Below are 26,318 nucleotides of genomic sequence, written 5' to 3'. Positions count from 1 at the left end.
TTGGTAGCAGACTCAGATGAAGGATGTAATGGTTAAGGTTGTGTGTCAACTTGGCTGGGCCATGATCCTCAGTGATTTGATAGTCGTATGATGGGGTGATTACTTCCATGATGAGATTTGATATTATGTGATCATTTCCATGATGGGATCTGCTGTGAGTAGCCAGTCATATGAAAGGGAGTTTCTTTGGGCCTGTGGCCTGCATTCAATGTAAATGGATATTCTGGCAGGGCTTGGGGCTTTTGCTGGCTCTGGATCCTGCAGCTGGCTCCTGTTCATCTGATCTCCAGTTCTTGGGACTTGAGCTTGCAGCTTACCTGCAGTCTTGCCTGCTGATCTTTGGGATTCATCGATCTTCACAGCCTGTGAACAAGAGCCTTGCTTCCCGAGCTGCAGATCTTAAGTTTGCCAGCCCCTATGGCTACATGCATCTGGAAAAACCCGACCCACGGACTTGGTATTTCCAGCCTCTACAACCTTGTGAGCCATTTCCTTGATAGAAATCTCTCTCTCTATATATTTATATGCTCTACAGGTTTTGCTTCTCTGGAAAACCCAGCCTAAGACATTTGGTACCGAGAGTGGTTCTAGGGAAACAAAATTATAAGGATGAGTTTTCTAAATTGGTTCTCAAGTCTGGTCAGTCTTAAAGATGTTGATATGCAAAATATCACCGCCAATAGATCAGGTATTGGGTGATTGCATGTGTGATACCTTTCTACAATTTTGTATGAGAAGTATAAAGAAGCAGGTTGGTTGATCCTACTTGCACTAGACAAACGTGAAAAAAAGAGATGCACTCAGGGCTTCAGAGTCAAAGCTCAAGTGCCACATAAAATGACCTCAAAGTTTCCACTTGTGCTTTGAAAGAAAGCCTCATTTCTTGTAGTAACAGAGCTGATATTGCCAAAAGCCAAACCGAGAGTCTTATCATAAGAGTGGCTGAATTACACCACTCACTCAACTGCCAACCTCGAGAGGTGTCTGAAGTTAAAGTGAAGGCATTGATTGGGAAGAAATGGGATCCTGAAACTTGGGATGGGGACATATGGGCAGATAATCAGAAAGCTGGAGACATTGAGCATGTAAATTCCTAAATTCCGTTTAATCACTCCTGCCAACAGAACCAGCCCTGTCACTCCCATTTGGAAAGATTACTCCATGTTTGTCTGCTAAACCACCCCACCCAGTAAAATCATTAGCCCCTCCACTCCCATCTAATGAGATTAGCCCAGCTTCCTCTAAAAAGCCCCTGTCTGAGTCATTGCCTGCGGCATCAACTGAGGCAGGTGCTTTACAAGACAATGTTGAATGTCCTCAAAACTCTTCCCCACTACCGATTTTGGCTCCTAGGCCTATAGCTAGACCTAAGTCCCAGCAAGCCCTGAAAGGTGAAGTACAAAGTGTGACCAAGGAGGAGGAACCAAGGGAAGACTTTCTCTCTGGAGAAAGGTCCTTGTCATCAATCTTCCCTGGGACTAGGAGCTTCTCTGTGTAGGAGCTCCAGGTCCAAAGGACGCACTCTGCTCCCAGCACGGCTTTCTTGGTGGCATGAGGCTCCCAACTCTCTGCTGGCTTCCCTTTCCTTTTATTTCTTTTAAGATAAAAATTGTTGCAGGCCATACCCCAGGGAAACTTCCTTTACATTGGATCAGGGATGTGACCTGAGCAAGGGTGTTACATCCTACCCTAATCCTCTTTAACCACGGCAGAGATTATAATTTATAACACATAGGAAAATCACAAAATGGAGGACAACCACACAATACTGGGAATCAAGGCCTAACCAAGTTGACACATATTTTGGAGGGGACATAATTCAATCCATGACATTTCATCTTTGGCCCCCAGAAATTCATGTCCTTGCTACATGTAAGACACATTCGCCCCATCATATCATAGAAAAAGTCTTAAACCATCTCAAAGTCCAAAATCCAAAAATTCCTCTTCGTTTGTGAAATCCAGAATACAAGTTATCTGCTTCCAAAGGTACGATGGCAGAACAGGCACAAGCTAGACATTTCCATTATAAATGGGAGAAACTGGAGGGAAAGAAGGGATAATACGCACCAAGCAAGTCAGCAGAACACATTACATTAGCTCTCAAGGCTTTGAAAATAATCTTCTGTTCTTTGAGACCATTTACACAATAGCCCTGCCCTCCAAACGCTAGGTATTGGCCACACTCTGGATTCCAAGTGGAAGCCCCTCTGCCCTGGGCTTCAGCTCCTTCTTCCAGGCCCACTGGGACAGCAACTCTGCTCCCTCGGCCTTAGGCACACCATTCTCCTCATCCATCTAAGTGGCAACTCCACATTACCTGTGACCTCACTTCACTTCTTCGTGCTTGGTTGTTGTAGCAGGTACATTGTCCATAAGATACCTAGGGACACCATCAAGAAATGTGAGTGTTTTTTAAATGCAGAAACAATTGGCAAGGAGGACAACACAGTGCTCCATCCTTCCACAAAAGCAGCTAATGAGGTGGCAAAGACTGTCAGAACCCTGGATCTAGTCAAAATATTATAACAACCAGGAGAAGGCTTAAAGAAGAAATAAGCAACTGCTTTGCAGTAAAAGAGTATTGTGGCAATTTAAATTGCTATCCATCATCCCCCAATCCTTAGACTGCCTTGAGGACGGCACCCTCACTTCTGGTGCAGGGTGATAGTGCCAGAGGGAGAAACATGGACTTTATTCACAAAAAAATTTTGTCTGTTTTGACCTGTCTGGTGTCTCCTTGAAGGATCCATGCAAGAACCTGCCTTTGTTTTGCCCAACTAGGTGTGTTCCCAGGGCTGGAGCAGCTTGCCTGGTGGAGTGTGCTGAAAGCATTTAAGGGAACAAGTATTGGCTTCAGCAGCCTGGGATAAAGGAAAACAGTCAGGACAAGCAATAGACAGACTAAAAAGCTTTAGAAGAAAGAGGTTGGTAAAGGAGATATGTGGAGGAATAAGGGTTTTTAAAAGCTCACATGTACTGGAGAATCAACAATGGCACACACATGCCCAGGACTTGACACATGCACAGAAAAGACCTGAGAAGATTCTGAGCTTTCACATCTGGCTGACAAAAGAAGTGAAGGATAAGGCAAAATTGTAAATGGCCTGGCTAAGCATTGAAAGAGTGTCCTAACACAGAGCCAGTCTGCAAAGACTAGGAGAATCCTTTTTTTCTTTCTTAGGCTATGGGAATTCCAGGAAACTGTGAAAACACTATGTGACCATTAAGCTAATCAACTCAGACATCAGTGGCCACCAAGACAAAGAATACAGACTTTATAAAAGTAGTTGAGAAAAGTAGCTAAACAAGCAAACAACAAGCCACAACAATTACCAACAGTTAACTGCAGGGAAGGAGGAGAATTTCCAGAGCTGCCACATTATAATATTCAAATGTCCAGTTTTCAACAGAAGTAGTATGAGGTATGCAACAATCAAGAAAATATGGCCCATTTACGGTGCGGGGGAGGGGAGAGGGGAAGAAATTAATAGCAGCTGTTCATGAGGAAGTGAAGACTTTGGACTTAGTAGACAAAGGCTTAAATCAGGTGTCTTAAATATGCTCAGAGAGCTAGAAGAAACCGGGGACAAAGAACTTGAGGAAACCAGGAGAATGATGTCTCATCAAATAGAGAATATCGATAAAGAGATAGAAATTATAAAAAGGAACCAAATAGAAAAACATGGAGCTGAAAAGTACAATAACTGAAATAAAAATGCACTAGAGGGTTTTAACTGCAGATTTGAGCAGGCAGAAGAAAGGAGCAGTAAAGTTGAGGAAGAATAATTGAAATTACCCAATCTGAGGAGAAAAAAAAAAAGAAATATGAACAAAGCCTAAAGTAACTAAGGACATCATCAAGCATACCAACATATGCATTATGGAGGCCCAGAAGGAGAAAGGAAGGGGCAGAAAGAATATTTGAAGAATTAATGGCCAAACACTTCCCAAATTTGATGAAAGACATGAATCCACACATCCAAGAAGGTAAAAAAATCTCCAAGTAGAATAAACTCAAAGAGGTACACAGTGAGACACATTGCAGTCATGCTGTTGAAAGCTAAAGGCGAAGAGAGAATCTTGAAAGCAGCAAGAGAGAAGGGGCTTGCACATACAAACCCATTGCCCCTGAGTTGATTCTGACTCATAGTGACCCTATAGGACAGAGTAGAGCTGCCCCATAGAGTTTCTAAAGAGCCTCTGGTGGATTTGAACTGTCAACCTTTTGGTTAGCAGCCATAGCTCTTAACCACCGCACCACCAGGGTTTCTCAATAAGGGATTCTCAATAAGATTAAGAACCAGTTTCTTTTCAGAAACCGTGAAAGCCAGAAGATTCTGGGATGATATATTCAAAGTGCTGAAATAAACAACTGTCAATTAAAAAATTCTAAATATGGCAAAATTATCCTTCACATATGAAGGAGAAATTAAGACATTTCCAGATAAACAAAAACTGATGGAATTCATCACTATGAGAAAAGCAAAATGAAGTCCTCCAAGGTGAAATGAAAGGACACTAGAAAAAAAAAAAAAAAAATAACATACATAAAATATGAAGAACAATGATAAGAGTAGATACATTGGTTAATATAAAAGCCAGTAATATTGAATTTTTGGCTTGTAAATTCCCCCTTTTCCCTCTATGATTTAAAAGAGAAATTCACAAAACAATAGTTGAACATCTGTGTTAATGGGCACATATATAAGGATGTAATTTGTAACAAACGACATAAGGAGGAAGAAATGGATCTGTATAGGAACAGAGATTTGTCTACTATTGAAGCTAAGTGGATATTAATTCAAACTAGATTGTTATAAATTTAAGATGCTCATTGTAATCTCCAAAGTACCCATTCAAAATAACTGAAAAATATGCAGAAAGGAAAATCAGAAGGAAATTAAAATCGTATACTACAAAAAGGAAGAGTAAGGTGATGGTTGCACAACATTGTTATTGTACTAAATGCTACTGCATTGTACACTTTAAAATGGTTAATTTTATGTTATGTGAGTTTTATCTCAAAAAAAGTGGCAGTATTTTAAAACATGTCAGTATGTCAAAGAATTATTAATATTTGAAAAGCATTCAAGCTACAATGAATGAGGAAATTTTGTTTCAATATTGAAGGTACAGGGGAATTTGAACATTGTATTTTAAAAGTATATATTATATGAGCATAGGAAAGACGAGAATTCATGGTAAAAACATTTTTTAAAATGGTTATTTTTTCTCATTGTGATTGAGGTATCATTTATTCTATTATAGTTTTTCAAAAGTTTTCTATAGTAAAATATAAAAAATTTCAAGCACTCAAAAATATATGTTGATAAAGAAGTATGGAAACAGTTTGAGGTGGTATTGAAGACTTTGTGCTGAACTACACCTATGGGTCTAATTATATTTTAAAAAAATATGTATATATAGACACACAATAAAATCTGCAAAAGATGATAAGTGGTTAGACTGTACCCTGCCAAAGGTAGAAAACTTGCAAGACCCAGAAAAACAAGGCAGTCTTGTCAAGTTCCAGCTCTCACAGGTTTCACATGTCTGTCAGTTTGTCCTACTGTGGGGGCTTGCGTGTTGCTGTGATGCTGGAAGCTCTGCCACCGGTATTCAAATTCCAGCAGGGTCACCTATGGAAGACAGGTTTTATCTGAGCTTCCAGATTAAGAAAGACTAGGAAGAAGAACCCCGAGGTCTACTTCTGAAAAGAATTAGCCAGTGAAAACCTTATGAATAGCAGTGGCACATTGCCTGATATAGTGCCGAAAGATGAGCCCCCCAGATTGGAAGACACTCAAAAGACGACTAGGGAAGATCTGGCTCCTCAAAGTAGAGTCGACCTTACTGATGTGGATAGAGTCACACTTTCAGGACCTTCATTTGCTGATGTGGCACAACTCAAAATGAAAAGAAACAGCTGCAAACATCTGTTAATAATTGGAACATGGAATGTATGAAGTATGAATCTAGGAAAATTGGAAAAAATGAAATGGAATGCATAAACATTGATATCCTAGGCATTAGCTGAAATGGACCAGTATTGGCCATTTTGAATCAGACGATCATATGGTATACTATGCTGGGAATGACAACTCGAGAAGGAATGGTGTTGCATTCATCATCAAAAAGAACGTTTCAAGATCTATCCTGAAGTACAACGCTGTAAATGACAGGATAATATCCATACACCTATAAGGAAGAACAGTTAATATTATTCAAATTTATGCACCAACCACTAAGGCCGAAGATGAAGAAATTGAAGATTTTTACCAGCTTCTGCAGTCTGAAATTGATCAAACATGGAATCAGGATGCATTGATAATTACTGGTGATTGGAATGAAAAAGTTGAAAACAAAGAAGCAGGATCCGTAGCTGGAAAATATGGCCTTGGTGATAGAAACAATGCCAGAGATCGAATGATAGAATTTTGCAAGACCAACAACTTCTTCATTGCAAATACCCTTTTCATACACATGGGCCTTGCTAGATAGAATAAACAGGAATCAAATCAACTACGTCTCTGGAAAGAGAGGATGGAAAAGCTCAACATCACCAATCAGAACAAGACCATGGGCAGACTGCGGAACAGACCATCAATTGCTCATATGCAAGTTTAAGTTGAAACTGAAGAAAATTAGAACAAGTCCACGAGAGCCAAAGCATAACTTTGAGTGTATCCCCCCTGAATTTAGAGACCATCTCAAGAATAGATTTGATGTGTTGAACGCTAATAACTGAAGACCAGACAAATTATGGAATGATATCAAGGACATCATACATGAAGAAAACAAAAGGTAATTAAAAAGACAGGAAAGAAAGAAAACACGAAAATGGATGTCAGAAGAGACTCTGAAACTTGCTCTTTAGTGTAGAGTAGCTAAGCAGAAGGAAGAAATGATGACGTAAAAGAACTGAACCGAAGATTTCAAAGGGTGGCTCAAGAAGACAAAGTATTATAATAACATGTGCAAAAAGCTGGAGATAGAAAACCAAAAGGGAAGAACACATTTGGCATTTCTCAAGCTGAAAGAACTGAAGAAAAAATTCAGGACTCAAGTTGCAATAGCGAAGGATTCAATGGGGAAAATACTAAATGATGCAGGAAGCATCAAAAGAAGATGGAAGGGATACACAGAGTCATTATACCAGAAAGAATTGGTCGACATTCAACCATTTCAAGAGGTATCTTATGATCAGGAACCGATGGTACTGAAGGAAGAAGTCCAAGCTGCACTGAAGGCCTTGGCAAAAAACAAGGCTCTAGGAATTGAGGGAACATCAATTGAGATGTTTCAACAAACAGATGCAGTGCTGGAAGTGCTCACTCGTCTGTGTCAAGAAATTTGGAAGATAGATAGCTACCTGGCCAACCGACTGGAAGAGATGCATATTTATGCCTATTTTCAAGAAAGGTGATCCAATCAAATGTGGAAATTATCGAACAATATCATTAATACCACATGCAAGTAAAATTTTGCTGAAAATTATTCAAAAGCGTCTGCTGCAGTATACCAACAGGGAACTGCCAGAAATTTGGGCCAGATTCAGAAGAGGTTGTGGAACCAGGGATATCATTGCTGATGTCAGGTGGATCTTGGCTGAAAGCAGAGAATACCAGAAGGATGTTTACCTGTGTTTTATTGACTATGCAAAGGCATTCGACTGTGCAGATCAGAACAAATTATGGATAACCTTGCAAAGAATGGAAATTCCAGAACACTTATTTGTGCTCATGAGAAACTGGTACATAGATCAAGAGGCAGTCATTCTGATAGCACAAGGCGATACTGTGTGGTTTAAAGTCAGAAAAGGTGTGTGTCAAGGTTGTATCCTTTCACCATACCTACTCAGTCTGTATGCTGAGCAAATAATCCGAGCAGCTGGACTATATGAAGAATGGGGCATCAGGATTGCATTATGCAGATGACACCATCTTGCTTGCTGAAAGTGAAGAGAACTTGAAGCACTTACTGATGAAGATCAAAGACCACAGCCTTCAGTATGGATTACACCTCAACATAAAGAAAACAAAAATCCTCACAACTGAACCAATAAGCAACATCATGATAAACGGAGGAAAGATTGAGGTTGTCAAGGATTTCATTTTACTTGGATCCACAATCAGCACCCATAGAAGCAGCAGTCAAGAATTCAAAAGATGCATTGCATTGTGCACATCTGCAAAAGACCTAAAGCATTGAAGAGCAAAGACGTCACCTTGAAGTCTGAGGTGCGCCTGACTCAAGCCATGGTATTTTCAATCGCATCAGATGCATGCGAAAAAACGAATAACGTAGACAGAAGAATTGATGCCATTGAATTGTGGTGTTGGCAAAGAATATTGAATGTACCGTGGACTGCCAAAAGAACAAACAAATCTGTCTTGGAAGAAGTACTACTAGAATGCTCCTTAGAAGCAAGGATGGCGAGACTACGTCTTACATACTTTGGACATGTTGTCAGGAAAGATCAGTCCCTGGAGAAGGACATCAAGCTTGGTAAAGTATAGGGTTAACAGAACAGGGGAAGACCCTCAACGAGATGGACTGACACAGTGGCTGCAGCCATGGGCACAAACATAACAACGATTGTGGGCATGGCACAGGACCAGGTAGTGTTTCATTCTGCTATACATAGGGTCCCTATGAGTCGGAATCGACTCAATGGCACCTAACAAAAACACATATATATATGTATACGTATATATATATATGTATAAAGATGTCACTTTGAGGAATAAGTTGCACTTGACCCCAGCCATGGTATTTTCAGTCATGTCATATGCATGTGAAAGCTGGATAACGAATAAGGAAGACCAAAGAAGAATTGATGCCTTTGAATTACGGCATTGGCGAAGAATACTGAATGTACCATAGACTGCCAGAAGAACAAACAAGTCTGTCTTGGAAGATGTGCAGCCAGAGTGCTCCTTGGAAGCAAGTATGGCAAGACTTCATCTCACATACTTTGGACATGTTATCAAGAAGGAGTAGTCCCTGAAGAAAGACAGTGTGCTTGGTAAGGTACAGGTCAACAAAAAAGAGGAAGTAACCTGGACGAGATGGATTGACACAGTGGCTGCAACAATGGGCTCAAACATAGCAACGATTGTGAAGATGGCAGAGGACAGGGCAGTATTTTATTCTGTTATACATAGGGTTGCTATGAGTTAGAACTGACTTGATGGCACCTAACAACAACAAATTTATATATATATATATATGTATATATATACACACACACATATATATATACACATACATACATATGTGTATCCATGTATATGTGTATGTGTATAAACTTTTTTTAAAGCTGTGTGTTTATAATCATGGTCAGTGTTATAGTGAGCATGCGTTTCAGCTTGACATTTTGATCAATATATTTACATCTGTGTAATGGATTCAATTGTGTCCCACAAAAATATGTGTCAACTTGGTTAGGCCATAATTCCCAGTATTGTGTAGGTGTTCTCTATTTTGTGATTGTAATTTTATGCTAAGAGGGTTAGGGTGGGATTGTAATACCACTCTTACTCAGGTCACCCCCCCCCCCGATCCAAGGTAAAGGGAGTTTCCTTGGGGTGTGGCCTGCACCACCTTTTATCTCTCAAGAGATAAAAGGAAGGGAAGCAAGCAGAGCATTGGGGACCTCATACCACCTAGAAAACAGCACCAGGAGCAGAGCAGGTCCTTTGGACACTGGGTCCCTGTGCCTGAGAAGCTCCTCGACCATGGGAAGATTGAAGACAAGGACCTTCTTCCAAGGCCGACAGAGAGAGAAAGCCTTCTCCTGGAGCTGATGCCCTGAATTTGGACTTGTAACCCATTAGACTATGAGAGAATAAATTTCTTTTTGTTAAAGCCATCCACTTGTGGTATTTCTGTTATAGTAGCACTAGATAACTAAGACAGCCTGTATATTAGTATTTTTACTTACATAAACAGACATTAATGAAAGATTATAGCTGAATGTAAATGGCATGAATGCATCCGAAGTTTTATTAGAATATACATCTGGGTGACTGAATTTGAGAGATGCAAATTTCAGCCATCACTTATTGAAATATTTTTTCTTTTTTACTTTTTAAAGTCAAAATTTTAAGACAGAAATTAAGGATAAAATTTGAGGTGGATAAAAAAGAAACCCTAATTTCTGAATTATAATATGTAATGCCTATTTCAAGGAGCCCTGGTGGTGCAGTGGTTAAGTGTTAGGCTGCTAACTAAAAAGGTTGGCAGTTCGAACCTACCAGCTGCTCTGTGGGAGAAAGCTTTGGCAGTCTGTTTCCATAAAGATTTACAGCCTTGGAAACCCTACGGGAGTAGTTCTACTCAGTCCTGTGGGGTTGCTATGAGTCAAAATTGACTTGATGGCAATGGGTTTGGTTTTTTCAATGCCTGTTCCAATATTAGTTTTAAAGTATACATATATGTCAGCATAGTAATGATTAGGTAAATGAGGCCTCAAAATCAAGATTCCTGACTGGTGACATTATATTCATTTTATGACCTGTTTATAACTATGTTTTTGTATGAATCAAAAAACTTTTAAATGAAAACTTAATAATTTTAATGAATGAGCCAGTCAAGAAGCACTTTGCAAAAGTTTTATTTTATAAAATTCAGTTCTTGCTAATTTTTCATGGTAATTTCTGACTGTCCAAGAATCAGATGTGAAAATAGCAAATCTAAAATACAATTTATATATAAACCAGATTTAAATGTGAATGTATTATATGACCTTAAATATAGAACTTTGTGTGTGTGTAGTGAAGAGTAGAAATAAATACACAAAAGGTTATCAGTGCTTAATAAAAATTTTATGATTTTTTTCTCTATCAGCACATGATTATTTTCTGAATCTTTAGCAAGCACCATGTGTCTTAGCTAATAATAAGAAAATACTATAAAACTGAGGCTGCTAACCAAAATGTTGGCAGCTCAGATCCACCAGGTTCTCCTTGGAAACTCTGAGGCAGCTCTACTCCCTCCTGTAGGGTCACTATGAGTCTGAATCCACTCCAAGGCTATGGGTTTGGTTTAAGACATAATTAGTGACATACGCTTAACACCATAAGGTCATAGGAAGCCACTGAAGGTTGTTTACTGACATTGGAAAAATGCTTACGTTCTAATGTTAAGTGATGAAAACATGAGAGTGGAATTTATATATATTCGAGAACATGTGTTACTCCAAATCCATTACTGTATGGTACACAGTCTTGAGAGCTATCTAGACCTTCATCTTAGGGTTTCAGCCAAAATGGCTGCCTCTCAGGTAAACCACAGGTCTACTGCCTAGCCCAGAAAATGGAGGAAGACTCCCAGGGAAGCTGGAAAGTGAGACAGATGAAGAGCCAGGAGTCCTTGTACCCAGCATCCTGGTGCCTAGATTTGCTCTCCTCCAGGCCCTTAGGTGCAACTATTTTACCCTTTAGGCCTGGATCCCTGAGACTTGACCGCCGATACCAAAAGAGAATTTGACACTACAAGAAAACTCTAGATATATAATGGTGAGTGAAGAATAGAACTGCTTAATGGTGAGTGAAGAATAGAACTGCTTAAGACTTAGGTTGTGTGAAAATTGAGTTCTTGAAAATATAAGATGCCTAATGGGGGTGGGTGGTTTAAGTTCAGTTTGTTTTGGATTTAGATGGAAACCCAAAGCAAAGGAACAATGTGGGTGTGTTTTCTCAAACAGGGCAGGAGCCACGTTTCCTGGTGGCATTTTTTTCAGAGTGGATGGGTGGGAGAAGGAAGCATATGACTGGGCTGGATTAATGGGCATATCTGGAGCACTACTGCCATCGTGCGGAAAAAGTTTTTAAAAATCCTAACATATTCTGGTTCTCCTGAGACCTAGCAGCTGAAAAAGGTTGGGCCTATGGCAAGGTGGAACAGGCTTGGTCACATAGCTGGGCTTCCTTGCCTTCTCCTCTAAGGCCTTACAGGAGATCTGGACACTGGCGACATCTTGGTGTAGAACATAGTGAGTGAGGGGCCGACACCGTGGCAGCAGCTGCTGGGCCGGTCAGCACAGGAAGTTGTAGGGCAGAGCCTCGGCTTCCTCCTAGTGTGGGCGGGACTAGAGGATGCCACTCAAATGAAAGCCCTTATGGGTGTTTGTCTCTTGTTTCTGCCCTAATGAGTTTTAGGCAGCTTGAGTGTCACTATGCTGTGGGGCCTGGACCCCTGTGGCAGAAACGTCAGAGCCCATGTTGTCGTTGCTAGCTTCCAGCTAGTCGATCCCGATGGATGGTGACCCCTTGCACAGTGGAACCAAAGGCTACCAGGTTCTGTGCCATCTCCATGATCTGTTGTAGTTGGCAATGTTGTGATCCATAGGGTTTCTGGAAGTCGATTGCCAGGCCTTTCTTCCCAGTCTGTCTTCATCTGGAATCTTGCCATGTTGTTGTTGTGTGCCATCCAGTTGATTCTGATTCATAACGACCCAATAGAACAGCGTAGAACTGCCCTATACGGGTTCCTAGGCTGAAATCTTTATGTGAGCAGATCACCAGGTCTTTTCTCCCTTGGAGAAGCTGGTGGCTTCAAAACGCTGACCTTTTGGTTAGCAGCCAAATGCCTGACCAACGCACCAATTCCAGGTACCATCTAGCTGTAGCCAGTGTGATTGATGGCTTCCTAGGCACGACAAAATTTTAGAGCACCACTGCCTGGAGCAAGAAGGACCTGTGTAGAAGTAATGGGTATACAATAACATGCCAGTGTGGGCCAGACCATCTGCTACGAGAGTCGATTTGCCCAAGCAGATGAAAACCAAGCTGGGAGAGGAAGGTCTTGAAGAGTGCTATGAGCCCACTAGCTAGTAGCTTCTGTGCCCTTGCAGGTTCATTATCAAGCCCTGTGTCCTGACAGGACCCTATCTCATTTCAGCTGTCATAAAGAGGGCAGGGAGGTGGCTCATTTGTACTTGGCTTTCTCCTGAGGAGGATAACATTATTTAAGCCTGAGAACACCATTATTTTCTCATACTAGCAAGTGTTCTTTTATGTGCCAGCTTCACAGCTGAATCCTGATGAAGATTCCTCAGCATCCTTACAAGATATCCACCCTTTTGGTGTTGAGCTCTGTAGGGACCCCATGACTCAACCACAGCATCACGAAGGGTGGTTAAAGTTTCTTGGGAACCTCTCTCCTCACGATTCTCTTCTTCACTCTCTGTTCTTAAAGAAGGGAAGAAATGTTGGTCTGATGCTCTGCTGTGACTTTCCAGTGGCTCAAGATCCTGTTGAGATATGACCTCTTCTGGACTCTGATGACCCAGTCAGGCTATCACATCGAAAGGTAAGCTTTCATCAACTACCATGGAGACTATGGAGACTATGCTGTCCCAGAGAAACTGACTATGGCATTCTTGCCTGTGCTTAGCTATCCCTCAGACTGGTCATGGCTGAGTTCAAGAATGGCCTGTGGACAGAGGTGCCACTTACATGCAACAGTACCTTGGATCCTATGCCTCAAGAGCTCCAGGTATCCTGTGAAGGGGAAAAATGATCTCTAACCTCCCCAGTGTATTTCACCAAGGCTGATCCAGAGAAAAAGTCTGGATCATATGAGTTAGGCTGCCTCCTATGGAGGAATAGTTTGACCTGACCATCTTCTTGGAATAGTACAGCCAAGTATATGGGGACAGTGCACCAAATCTGAAGCTAGAAATATGGATGACAGCAGGGGTCCTCCTAGACCTTGATGTTGTGTTCATCCCTCTCTGAATGTCTTTAATAAAGGCCATCTACCTGGGCAATGGATGGAAGCCTAGTTGAATTCCAGTGATTCCATCGTGAAATTGTGAACAGTGACAAGCTGAGACTGTGAGCAACTATTGCCAATGCTTAATACTGTTTAACTATTGACACAGATCTCACACTGAGAGCTGATCCAAAGTGAAAGATAAAAGGAAAACAACCAATGAGGAAAGCAAGCCAAGGCCCTTTCTAGAATAACAAAGGTAATGGGATACAAGAATCTATGGGCAGAGATTCTCAAATCCACCACTATCCAAGTTTTCCCATTTTCCCCCTTACTTTTTTGTCTGTCTCTGAGCAAGCTGCTGAAAATGAAGCCATTGGTTTCACCCATTTTGTGTGATGATTTGTAGAATCAGACAAGCCTCTACCAAGAAGGAAGCATAGTCAATATAGTCAATTGGTTCACCTGTTTAAAGGAAAATTTGTCTGCATCAGTTAACCTTTTACATGGACATACCCTTGGTCCAGAGACTCTGTCTTTCAAAAGTGATCACACAGCCACATACCCACAGGAGAGAAGAGAGGTAAGGCCAAGGAGGTTCATTGAGGCTTTCTTTGCAAGGGTGGAAAATGAAGAGCAGCAAAAGGTCTATCATTCAGGGATTGATCGGACCCATGTTGTTCAGCTACACCAGGTAGTCTCTTCAGTCCTGACAAAGACTGAATTCCATTCTCTGTGTATTGATCAGCAGAGATGTTTCCTGTCTTCTATTTAGGGAGAAAATCAAACTGTTGAACTCTGAGGATCAAACCATACGTGTTGGCTAACAACAGGAAGCAGAAACAGCCAAGTAAAGAATGTTTTTCTCTATTTTGTGAATGTTTTTCTCTATATAAATAATTACCTTGAACCAAACATGTAAGCATGTATTTATTCTAAATAGTCAATATCACATACAGATGTATTTGTAAGTATCTAAACAAAACAACAAACGGTGTCTACCTTTCTAGAGTAATGATTCTTGGGATGCGCCTCCAAGTTTAACCTTTATATATAAAGAAGGCTTGAGATGTTGACAACCCAGGTTTAGTTTTGAGAACATTCAGTGTAAGATTCTATGTTTCCCTTAAAAATACACACAGTACTATCTACATGCTGGGATGATTAAATGTTTCACTCTTAATGGTTAAGGAAACAAAAAGATTCTGACAAATTATTACTTAACACAAAATCAGATCATCTCAACATACTTAGTGACATTTGAAGTGGCTTCATGATATAAGACCTGAGAGAAATATGTTAGAAGGAGAAGTCTCAAACCACAAGGAAATTCCATATAATTCATGTCAGTTGAAATTAATGCCAAAAAACCTCCCAACAACCCCAAAACAAACCATTTCACTTATAAACACACATTCCCTACCCTTAAAAAAACCCTTACACAAATATAATACATACAGAAAAAGGAACAGAATGCAATAGATCAAAATAGCAATTGAGCTCTTTTGAGCTTCTATAGTAGAGAATATCTTTTATTCCGTTCTTTATATTGCTCGATTTTTCATTTGTCAGATGCTTACATTATTCTTAGGATTTGTGCAAGATTATTATTCATTAATGCTATTGGAAATTTTCCGTTGTCCAATATTGTGTGAAATATCCATGCCACTAAATAGTGTGACCAGGATGGAACTGAAGAAAACAAAGAAAAACATAATGTGTTTATCTACGTGCAAGTGTGCATGTGTTTTGAACACCTTGCTGACCATATAGGGGAGTATATTGATGAGTCTATTCACCTAAGTGATATTTGCTCTTATGAACTATCGTATATCTTGTTTAAAACATGTGAATACATGTACTCATGAAGCTGCTAATAGTGCTTTCCTCAGGCGAGTGGGGTTTGTGATGAATGAAGTGTTTCCATTTGTACTTCAGAGATTTGTGTATTCTAAGAGATTTTTCAAGAAGCTGATATTATATTTGTAATTTGAGAAACAATCCAAAACAAATATGTGCAGAAGAAATCATTGGTACAAAATGCTCTATTGACTACATGAGAGTTAAGGAACCTATATCTCTAACTGAACATGGAGAACAGTCGTATTGGTGACACACGGATGTTTTAAAAGTCCTTGTCCCCTGGAGGTGGCATTACCTGTGACTTTGGTGCACTTTTTTATATAGGGCTATTGTACATGGACATACTGTAAAGAATCATGTCTGATTTTGAGAAATAACAAAAAAAAAAGTTCCCTCTTTTTAAAAAAAATCCATCTTGCAGAGAATATTTACTAAAATTTGAAAAGCAGCTAGGTTATAATGAATGCAGAAAGCATAACTGAACACTGGAGGTACAAAGGAGTGGGAACTTTACAAAAGAAAGTTCTTATTGTAAGGGCAAAGGGAAGACATGCGAATGCATGATAAAGACATTTTAAAAGCCATTATTTCTTCTGTCAGGATTGAGTGTCCACTTATTTTTGGCATTATACTTTCTCAAAATTGGAACACTTTGCCAGTAGCATGTATTACTTTTGTAAATCTCTTGGATGGTAGAGCAGGATATAAAGACATTTCAAGCTATCAAAATATGTATATACATATGGATGTGAGAACATAAAAATTGTGTAAGATAATGAAATTTTTGTTCAAAACTACCTTCACTGTATGTTTAATTATGTTTAAAGAGAAACATACACATCAATCTATATCCACCTATGTGTGTACATGGAGCCCTGGTGGCGTAGTGGCTCAAGAGCTTGACTGCTAACCAAAAGGTTGGCAGTTTGAATCCATCAGCTGCTCCTTGAAAACCCTATGGGGCAGTTTTACTCTGTCCTATAGGGTCGCTATGAGTTGGAATCGACTCAGCAGCAATTTTTTATTTTTTTAATATGTGTACATACGATTAGCAACTATATAATAATCATGGTGATTATTACAGTAAGTATTCTATTGCACTTGCCTCTCCATGTCCATATGTGTTTGTATTTATTTATGTAACCAGAGATATTAATGAAAGATTGTAGATGCATATAAAGCATGTGAATGTATCCTCCTCATAGCTTTGTAAGAATAAATACCTGGTGTGATCCAAACCACAATATACACATTAATCCAGTTTTTTAATATACATTTATTTTTGTGTGTGGACCTAAATATAGAAGAATGTATGTATATAGTGAAAGTTGTACAAGAAAATAATGTAAAAGTTTATCAGTTGCCTTAACAGATTTTATGAAAATGCTTTTATTCTTGATCAGCACACGGTTAGTTTCTGAATCCTTGGCAAGCACAATTCCTTAATTTATTAATAAGAAAATGCTAAATTTGATCCCTAAGAGATAAAAGATAATGCACTCACACACACTAACTAAAGTCATAGGAAAAAGCTGAAGAATGTTTAATGTCATGGGTAATGCTATGCTTCAATGTTGAACGTTGAAACCATGAGAGAAAACTCTGAGTAACCTCTGATTGGAGTTTGTACACAGGGAAGTATACACATCACGCCATGTGGAGCACTGTATATAGCATGCAGAATGACAGCTATTTGGGCCTTCCTCTTGTGGCTACCACCAAATGGCTGCCAACAATTCAATATTTAAGGCCTTAATATGGAGGAGGACTCGTTGCTTGCCTGGGATGCAATTCAAGTCAAAGACCACTTGGACTTGTGAACTGGTGGCTAGAGATGGCCTTCTCAGGCTTCAGGCAATTTCTTCTCTCTGTGCCTGGATCCTCTGAAGCAATTTAATTCCACGGAAGATGCTGTAAATGTAACGTGGAGTGAAGAACAACGGACCTGCATAGACTAGGTCGAGTGTTTCAGAAATAAACAGTTGCCACATGAGGGAGGACAGTTTAGACCTCAGTTTGATTTCAGAAAGAAAGCAAAAGAACTGCAGTGTATAGTTCCTTAAACAGGACAAAGTGCAAGGCAGCCATGTTTCTTGGCGCCTTTGTCTATGGGCGCCGATTTTTTGCAGACCAGATGGGCGGGAGAAGAGCGCATGGGGGCAGGGAACGTTGGCCCGTCTGCAGCGCTACTGCCATCGTGTGGAAATAGTTTTAAAATATCCGCGGCCGTTCCATTTGTCTTTCTGTGAGGCCTAGCTGTTGAGAAAGATCGGGTTTGTGGGGAGGGAGGTGGAACCCCATGCTGGGCCTCCGTGAGTTCTTCTCTCCGGCTTTACAGGAGATCTGGGCATTGGTCGCATCTTGGTATAGAACCTGGAGAGTGAGGGACCAAGAGTGAGGCAGCAACCGCCAGGCCTGTTAGGCACAGGAAGTTGTGGTAGCAGGGCCTCAGTTTCCTCCCAGCATGGGCGGGACTAGAGGACACCACACAAATACAAATGCAGGCATTGTGGGTATTTGTTTCCTGTTCTTGCCCCTTGCAGCAAGAGTTAGCTGGCTTTTATGTGTTGTCTTCTTGCTATGGAAGTCTCTGGGTGGTGCAAACCGTTAATCAAAAGATTGGAGGTTCAAGTCCACTCAGGAGCACCTTGGAGGAAAAACCTGGCTGTCTACTAAAAAAAAATCAGCCATTGAAGACCCTATGGAGGATAGTTCTACTCTGACACACACAAGGTCATCATGAGTTGGAATTGACTCAATGGCAACTGGTCCCCTTGCTGTATAAGGGTCTTAAATAAGAAGGGCCTGGTTAGAAGGAATGGGGGCTAAACTGCCCAGCATGACTTTGGTTAGCAGAAGAGATGCACACATTCAGATGGGGACCACAGATGGAGAGGAAGGCCAAGAAGAATTCTCCATGTCCAGGAGGAGAAGAAGGTAATGGATTTGTAGCTAGTTTCTCAGGCCTAAAGAAAATCCCTACCCCCAGATGGAGCCTTGATCTTATCTCATGTGTCACAAGAGGAGTAGGGATTTTATCCCTTGGTTTTTCCAAAAGAAATTGAGATCCTTGAGGTTTGGGTCCACATGCACATTATACTAATCTGTGTTCTTTTTTTCCTATTTCTAGCTCTCTGGCCATGAAGATGCCTCTCAGGCCTCATACGGTATCCGCTTTTTGGAGACTGAGCATTCCAGGGCTGCAAAGACACTAGCTCGAAGATTTTAAAGGATGTTTAACATTTATTGGGATTCACTGTGTACAAGAGGCATCCTTACTCTGGTGTCTCTCTTCTGTATCCCAGACAGCCTCAATAACTGACGTCTTGGAGAGGAAGAAGCCCAGATGTTGGATTTACCACACAAAGCCTTTAAATAATCTATTTTAAGTATGTTCAAAGAACTAAAAGAAATCATGTCTAAAGAATTAAAGCAAAGAAATGATGCCTCACCAAATAGAGAATATCAGCAAAGAGGTAGAAATTATTAAAAAGAACCAAATGATAATTTTGGAATTGAAATGTACAATAACTGAAATGAAAGCTTTGCTAAAGGAGCTCAACAGCAGACTTGAACTGACAGAAGGAAACTCTCACTGCCGTGGAGTCGATCCTTACTCATAGTGACCCTATAGGATAGAGTAGAACAGCCCCATAGAGTTTCCAAGGAGTGGCGGTGGATTTGAACTGCTAACCTTTTGGTTAGCATCCCAGCTCTTTAACCACTGCGCCAGACAGAAGGAAGCCTTGAGCTTTAAAATAGATGAATAGAGATTATGCAGTGTGAGGAACAAAAAGAAAGAAGAAAAATGAACAGAGCCTTAGAGAACTGTGGGACAACATGAAGCATATCAACACACATAATATGAGTTCCAGAAAAAAAGGAGAGAGAGTAAGGGGAAGAAAGAGTATTTGTGGAATAATGGCTGTAAACTTCTCAAAACATGAGAAGAGATCAAAGCTTCATCTAAGGATAGGGCATTTCTCTAGGCCTGAGAAACTAGTTCCAAATCCAGTCACTGCCTCCACCTCCTCCTGGACATAGAGAATTTTTCCCGGCCTTCCACTCCATCTGTGGTCCCCATCTGGATGTGTGCATCTCTTCCGCTAGCCGAAGTCAGGCTGAATTAATTAAAGTTTGCCCCTACTCCTAACTTCATTACTTTAGGCACTGGGGCTTCAGAATTTTGTGTGGCCTGAGACTTACAACAAGTATACAGGATGCTGCTAAATTCGGCCTTTCCTTCATGTTCTGACACTGTTAACATAAAGGACACATGTTAGCAAGGGGACACCACAAAAGAGCTTGCTCCAAAGGACAGGAACTGGATACAAATGTCCACAACGCCTGCATCTGTATTTGAGTGCCTTCGACTAGCCTGGCCCACACTGGAAGGAAATCTAGGCCCTGCCACCACAAGTTTCTCTGCCTAACAGGCCTGGTGTTTGCTGACTCACTCTTGGCCCCTCACTGTCCAGGTTCTATACCAAGATTCAGCCAATGCCCAGATCTCCTGTAAGGCCTTAGAAAAGAAGGCAAAGAGGCCCAGTCTGGGGCCCAAGCCTGTTCCATTTCCCCATAGACCTGATCTTTCTCAACAGTTAGGCCTCGCAGGAAAGAAAATGGAATGGCATCGGATATGTTAAAACTATTTCCGCACGATGGCAGTAGTGCTGCAGGTAGGCCAACATTCCCCGCCCCCATGCGCTCTTCTCCCGCCCATCTGGTCAGGAAAAAATGCCACCATAGACAGAGGCACCAGGAAACTTGGCTGCCTCGCGCCTTGTCCTGTTTAAGGAAATCAGCTTATACTGCTGCACTTTTCTTGTGGTTTTCATCTGAAATAAACTGAGATGTAAACCATCCACTCTCATCAGGCATCTTATTCTTTTATAAATCAAATTTCTACTGGCTGTCTGCTATTCTTTTCTCAGCATTATGTGGCTAGCATTTTCTCATAGTATGATGTTTTGTAAGGTCAGTGGTTCGAACCCACACCAGCTGCTATGCAGGAGACAGATGTGGCAGTCTGCTACCATAAAGATTTACAGCCTTGGAAGCCATTCTACTCTGTCCTATAGACTCCCTATGAGTCCAAATTGACTTGAAGGCAATGGGTTCGGTTTGGCATTTATGATATTTTCTGCCTCAAGGCGTTAGACTGAGGCATCTAATTTAAAAGGGAGAAGAGAATACTGGAAACTCAAGGCCTGTGGGAAGACATCTCTAGCCATCCCACTCAACTCCTAGGCTCTCAGAGATTCCTCTTTCATTTTTGTCCTTGCACTTTTACATATGGCGGTGTTAAGTGCCCCATAAGGTTTTCTCAGTGATTATCATTATGGTAGCAGATCGCCAGGTGCTTCTCTTGCTGAGCTGCTGAATGAGTTCAAACCACCAAGCTTTTGGTTAGCAACCTAGCCGAGCACTTAACCATTGTGACACAAGGGATCCTTTACTTTTACATGTATTGGGTGGGAAGTAGACTTCTTTTCAAGCCCAACAACAGGGCTTAGTTAGTTCTCAGGATTGTATTTCATGCAATGCCTCACATGGAGTGACACTAACAATGACGATATTATACACTCTTTCAAAATAGACCCTTTTAATCTCATTTTTCATCAGTTAAGATTGCAATAGAAGAACTTTCCGATATCATTAGTTTTTTACTTACTCCTGTATCTTAATTTGTCTTTATTATTTGTTGATCAGTGTTACCATTCTTTTTTCGGTAGAAAAATAATACTTTTTATTTCTGAAAGGATTCAGAAACTAAGGAAATGCTGAGCAAAAAGAAAAGCCCTGATTTAAATTGACCACGTGAAATAAAAAAATAGTTGCCATAGAGTTGATTCCGACTCATTGCGACCCCATGTGCGTCTGAATAGAAGTGCGCTCCATGGAGTTTTCCATGGCTGATTTTTTGGAAAGAGATAGGTCTTTCTTCCAAGGCACCTCTGGGATGGACTCAAACCTCCAGCCTTTCAGTTATCTGCCAAGCATGCTAACCATTTGCACCACCCAGGGATTCCATCTCAAAATATGCACTGATTAAATTTGGGGGTATTTGCTTCTGATTCTATTGATATAACACACAGAGAAATGAATTATTCAATTAATAAACAATTTACTGATTAAGTATAGCACCTTATATCCCCCAATTACAGAATGAGGGGTTTTTTTTATATATAAATTCTCATAATATTTATAATAACTAGTCATTTATCTGGCACAAAATATGATTCAGTGTATTAAAATAATAGACATTTAGCAGTTTACATTCTCTGGCCATAGTCCAATAAATTTAGAATTAATTAATGAAAAATTATCAAAAAACTTACTATTTTGAAACTAAGAAACATAGTCTGAGATTTCCTTTGAATCAAATAGCAGTTCAAAAGGGAACATGCATAACATCTAGGAAGGAATGAAAGAAAGAACACATCAAAACAAATCCTATGATGTCTGCAGATACTTTATTCGGAGAACAGCTTTCATCCATAAATGTTTTTATCAATAAAGAAGTTTAAAAAAATTGAAGAAATATGACAAAATAATGAACCCATCTAACTAAATGTTAATAAGCAACCAAAAAGACTAGAAAGACTAAATTGTTATACAAATTAAGTCAATGAAATTAAAAATACATAATAGAAATAAACGAATCCCAAACTGATTCTTTGAAAATATCAATAAAATATATCAACCTTTCGTGAGTCTGATTAAAGTATAAAGTAAGAACCATAAAATATTTAAGATTAAGTATGAGGAAGGCACCTTCAGCTAAGGCCAAATGAGATTAGCAAATCCTCTCCCCAAAGAGTTATAAAAATGGATAAATTTGACACAGACAACTACTTTTGTGCTCTGGAAATCAATTAAAATAATACGACAACATTAAACTTTGGATTTGAGAAGTTGGAATCTGTGGCACTCTGGACTGTTCCTGCTTCTGTCTCCTCCCCTCCTCCCATCTTCCATCACAGTCAGTAAGGAGGTTCTGCCAGGGTGAAATAAAGACCTTCCCAGATAATTCCTTTCTAGTTGACCTGTCTTACAGAAAATCCCAAAGGAAGTCCTTTAGACTGAAAGGAAATGACTCTAGTTGGTGACTCGAATCCACGGAGACAAATGAAGGGCTCAGGAAATGGTAAATAGGTAGATTAATATAGAAGACTCTACATTTTTTTCCCTCATTTTTACCTCTTAAGTTATTTAAAAGACATAAGACTATATAAACCAAGAATTATTATACTATATTGTTGGCTTTATAAGATATATAGATGAATTATATGATAATAACAGCACAAATTGAGGGGATGTGGAGCTATACAGGAGCAACGTTTCCACATTTTACTGGAAGTAAGTTAGCATTAATCTAGTTTAGATTTTGATAGGTTAAAAAAAATACTGGAATCTCTAGTACAATCACCAAAAAATTAACTCCAAAATATAGTAAAAAATTCAAAGAGAAATTAAAATGGTACATGAAAAAATATTTAGCTAACACAAAAGAAGTTACCCAAGGTGGAACAGAGGAACAACAACAACAAAAGATAGGAGACAGAAAACAAATAGAAAAATGGCAAACAAATTCAACTATATCAATAAGTATGTTAAGTATTAATGGTTCAAACACCCCGATTAAAAGAAGTTTCAGACTGAATAAAAAAATAAGATCAAAGCGTATGCTGCATGATGACGTACCTTAGATTCAAAGACACAAATAGATTGAAAGTAGAAGAATGGAAAAAGACTGGTAAATGATAATCATAAGAGAGCTGGAGTGGCTATATTAATATAAAAATAGATTTAAGACAAGAGATACTACCAAACACAAAGAAGGAAATTGCAAAATTATAACAGGATCAATAAATAAGGAAGATATGACAGTTATAATGTATTCATACCTAAAAACAGACCTTCAAGTAACACAAAGCAAAAGCTGACAGAATGGAAAGGAGGGATAGACAATTCAACAATAATCGTTGGAAATTTCTATATCCCACTCTCAATAATTGATGGAGCAACTAAACAGACAATCAGCAAGGATATAGAACACTTGAACTACAAACAACGTCAACTAACTTCGCTTAACTGACATATATAAAACATTCCACACAAAGATTGCAGAATACACATTCTTTTTGAGCACACATGGAACATTCTTCAGGGTAGAACATATGCTGGACCACAAAGCAAGTATTGATAAATTTAGAAATTGAAATCATACAAAGTATATTCTCTGACCGCGATAAAAATGAATTAGAAACCAACAACAGACAGAAATTTGAGATGCCCACAAATACTTGGGAATTAAGCAGCACACTTTTTAATAACCAATGAATCAAAGAAGAAACCACAAGGGAAATTAGAAGATACTTTGAACAGAATGAAAATGAAAACAATATAACAAAATTTTTGGAATACAGTTACAACAATGCTTAGAAATTTGTAGCTTTAAAAATCTATATCAGAATAGAAGAAAAGTTTCAAATCAATAACTTTGCTTGCCCCTTATGAAACTAAAAAGAAGAGCAAACTAAGTCCAAATCAAGCAGAAGAAAATAAATAATAAACATGAGAATGGAGATCGATGAAACAGAAAATTGAAAAAAAGAAAATCAATGAAATAAGAAGTTCATTCTTTGGAAAAAAGGCAATAGACAAACCTTTAACTAGACAAAGAAAAAAAGAGAACAGAAACAATTACAAAATCAGCAATGAAACTGGGACATCACTACTGAGCATACATATATGAAAGGATTATAAGGGAATATTAGGACAGCTGTATGCCAACAAATTAGACAATTTAGATAAATGAACACACTCCTAAAAAGGCACAAATCATGAAAATACATCTAATAAAAAAATATGAATAGACCTACATCAAGTAAATAGTTTAAATTAGTAATTAAAAATCTTTCCAAGTCAACACACAATACAGGAGAGGTCATCACAACTGGGCTAAACCAAAAGCAAAGAAGTTTCCTGAATAAACTGAACGCTTCGAAGGCCAGCATAACAGGGGTGGGGGTTTGGAGACCATGGTTTCAGGGGACATCTAAGTCAACTGGCATAATAGAATCTATTAAGAAAACACTTTCCATCCCACTTTGGAGAGTGGCGTCTGGGGTCTTAAATGCTAGCAAGTGGCCATCTAAGTTGCATCAATGTGTCTCAACCCACCTGGAGCAAAGGAGAATGAAGAACACCAAAGACACAAGGTAACTATGAGCCTAAGAAACAGAAAGGGCCACATAAAGCAGAGACTACATCAGCCTGAGACCAGAAGAACTAGACGGTTCCCGGCTACAACCCATGATTGTCCTGACAGGAACACAACAAGGAACCCCCGAGGGAGCAGGAGAGCAGTGGGATGCAGACACCAAATTCTTGTAAAAAGACCACACTTAATGGTCTGAGAATAGAATGACCCTGGAGGTCATGGTCCCCAGACCTAGTGTTAGCCCAAAACGAGCCATTCCTAAAGCTAACTCTTCAGACAGGGATTGGAGTGGACTATGGGATAGACAATGATACTGGTAAAGAATGAGCTTCTTGGATCAAGTAGACCCATGACACTATGTTGGCATCTCCTGTCTGAAGGGGAGATGAGAGGGTCGGGGGGGGGGGCGGTCAGAAGCTGGCCAAATTGATACAAAAAGAGAGAATGGAGGGAAGGAGTGTTCTGTCTCACTAGGGGGAGAGCAATTAGGAGTATATAGCAAGGTGTTTATAAATTTTTGTATGAGAGTCCGACTCGATTTGTAAACTTTCACTTAAAGCACAATAAAAATTAAAACAAAAAAATCTTTCTGTAAGCCCAGGCCCAAGTGGCTTTACTGGTGAATTTTAAAAAATATTTCAAAATACATAATACCAGTACTTCACAAATTATTTCAGAAAATAGGGGAGGAGGGAACATTTCCCAATTCATCCTATCAGGCCAGTGTTGCTGACACCAAAGCCAGCCAAAGACATCACAAGAAAAGAAAACTACAGACCAATGTCCCTCATGAACATAGACACAAAAATACTTAACAGAATATTAGTAATCTTAATCTAGCAACATGTAAAAAGGATGATACACCAGGGCCTTGTGGGATGTATCCCATGAATGCAAGGTTGGTTTAACCTCTAAAAATCAGTTAATACACTAAACAATATTAATCAAATAAACAACTAAAATCAAATGATTATCTCAGTAGATGCAAAAAAAAAAAAGATAAAGCCCAACACTCATTTACGATAAAAAGACTCAACAAACTAAGAATAGAAGGAAACTTCCTTAACCTGATAAAGATCATGTATGAAAAACCTACAACTAACATCATACTTAATGTTGAAGAAATATATCGTTCCCCCAAGATTGCTAACATGGCACAGATGTTGGCTTTTGGCACTTCTCTTTCAAAATTGTACTAGATATCCTATCCAGTGCAATAAGGCAAAAAAAAAAAAAAAATTAAATGCATCTGGATTGGAAAGAAAGAACTAAAACTCTCTTTATTCTCATATGATATGTTTTCCTGCATGTAGAAAACATCAAAGAATTCACACACACAGACAAAAACTGATAAATGAGCTTACCAAATTCACATGGTACAAGGTCAATACACAAAATTGATTGTATTTATGTATTATAGCAAATAATCTGAGAATGAAATCAAAGCAATTCCATTCAAAATAGCATGAATAAAATGCTTAGATATAAATTTGACAGAAGT

General features: G+C 39.4%; 1 long non-coding RNA gene across 2 annotated transcripts in view; it reads left to right on the top strand.

Moving 5' to 3' along the window:
* LOC111748069 (uncharacterized) overlaps positions 1-26,061 on the top strand; it is a 44,263-nt gene extending 18,202 nt beyond the window's left edge. The window contains exons 2-6 of one of the 2 annotated variants that reach the window (XR_010319650.1): positions 13,207-13,320; positions 13,405-13,506; positions 13,895-13,984; positions 14,501-14,575; positions 18,719-26,061. This is a non-coding gene — a long non-coding RNA (uncharacterized LOC111748069). Of the gene's footprint in view, positions 1-13,206; positions 13,321-13,404; positions 13,985-14,500; positions 14,576-18,718 lie in introns of both variants that reach the window. The other variant, XR_010319649.1, reaches the window with a different exon arrangement.
* The last annotated feature ends 257 nt before the right edge of the window (positions 26,062-26,318 follow it).

Source organism: Loxodonta africana, chromosome X (genome assembly GCF_030014295.1).
Source record: "Loxodonta africana isolate mLoxAfr1 chromosome X, mLoxAfr1.hap2, whole genome shotgun sequence".
NCBI classification, from domain to species: domain Eukaryota; kingdom Metazoa; phylum Chordata; class Mammalia; order Proboscidea; family Elephantidae; genus Loxodonta; species Loxodonta africana.
The sequence above is the reverse complement of the archived record's forward strand: the minus strand, read 5'-3'. Positions and strand labels throughout refer to the sequence as shown.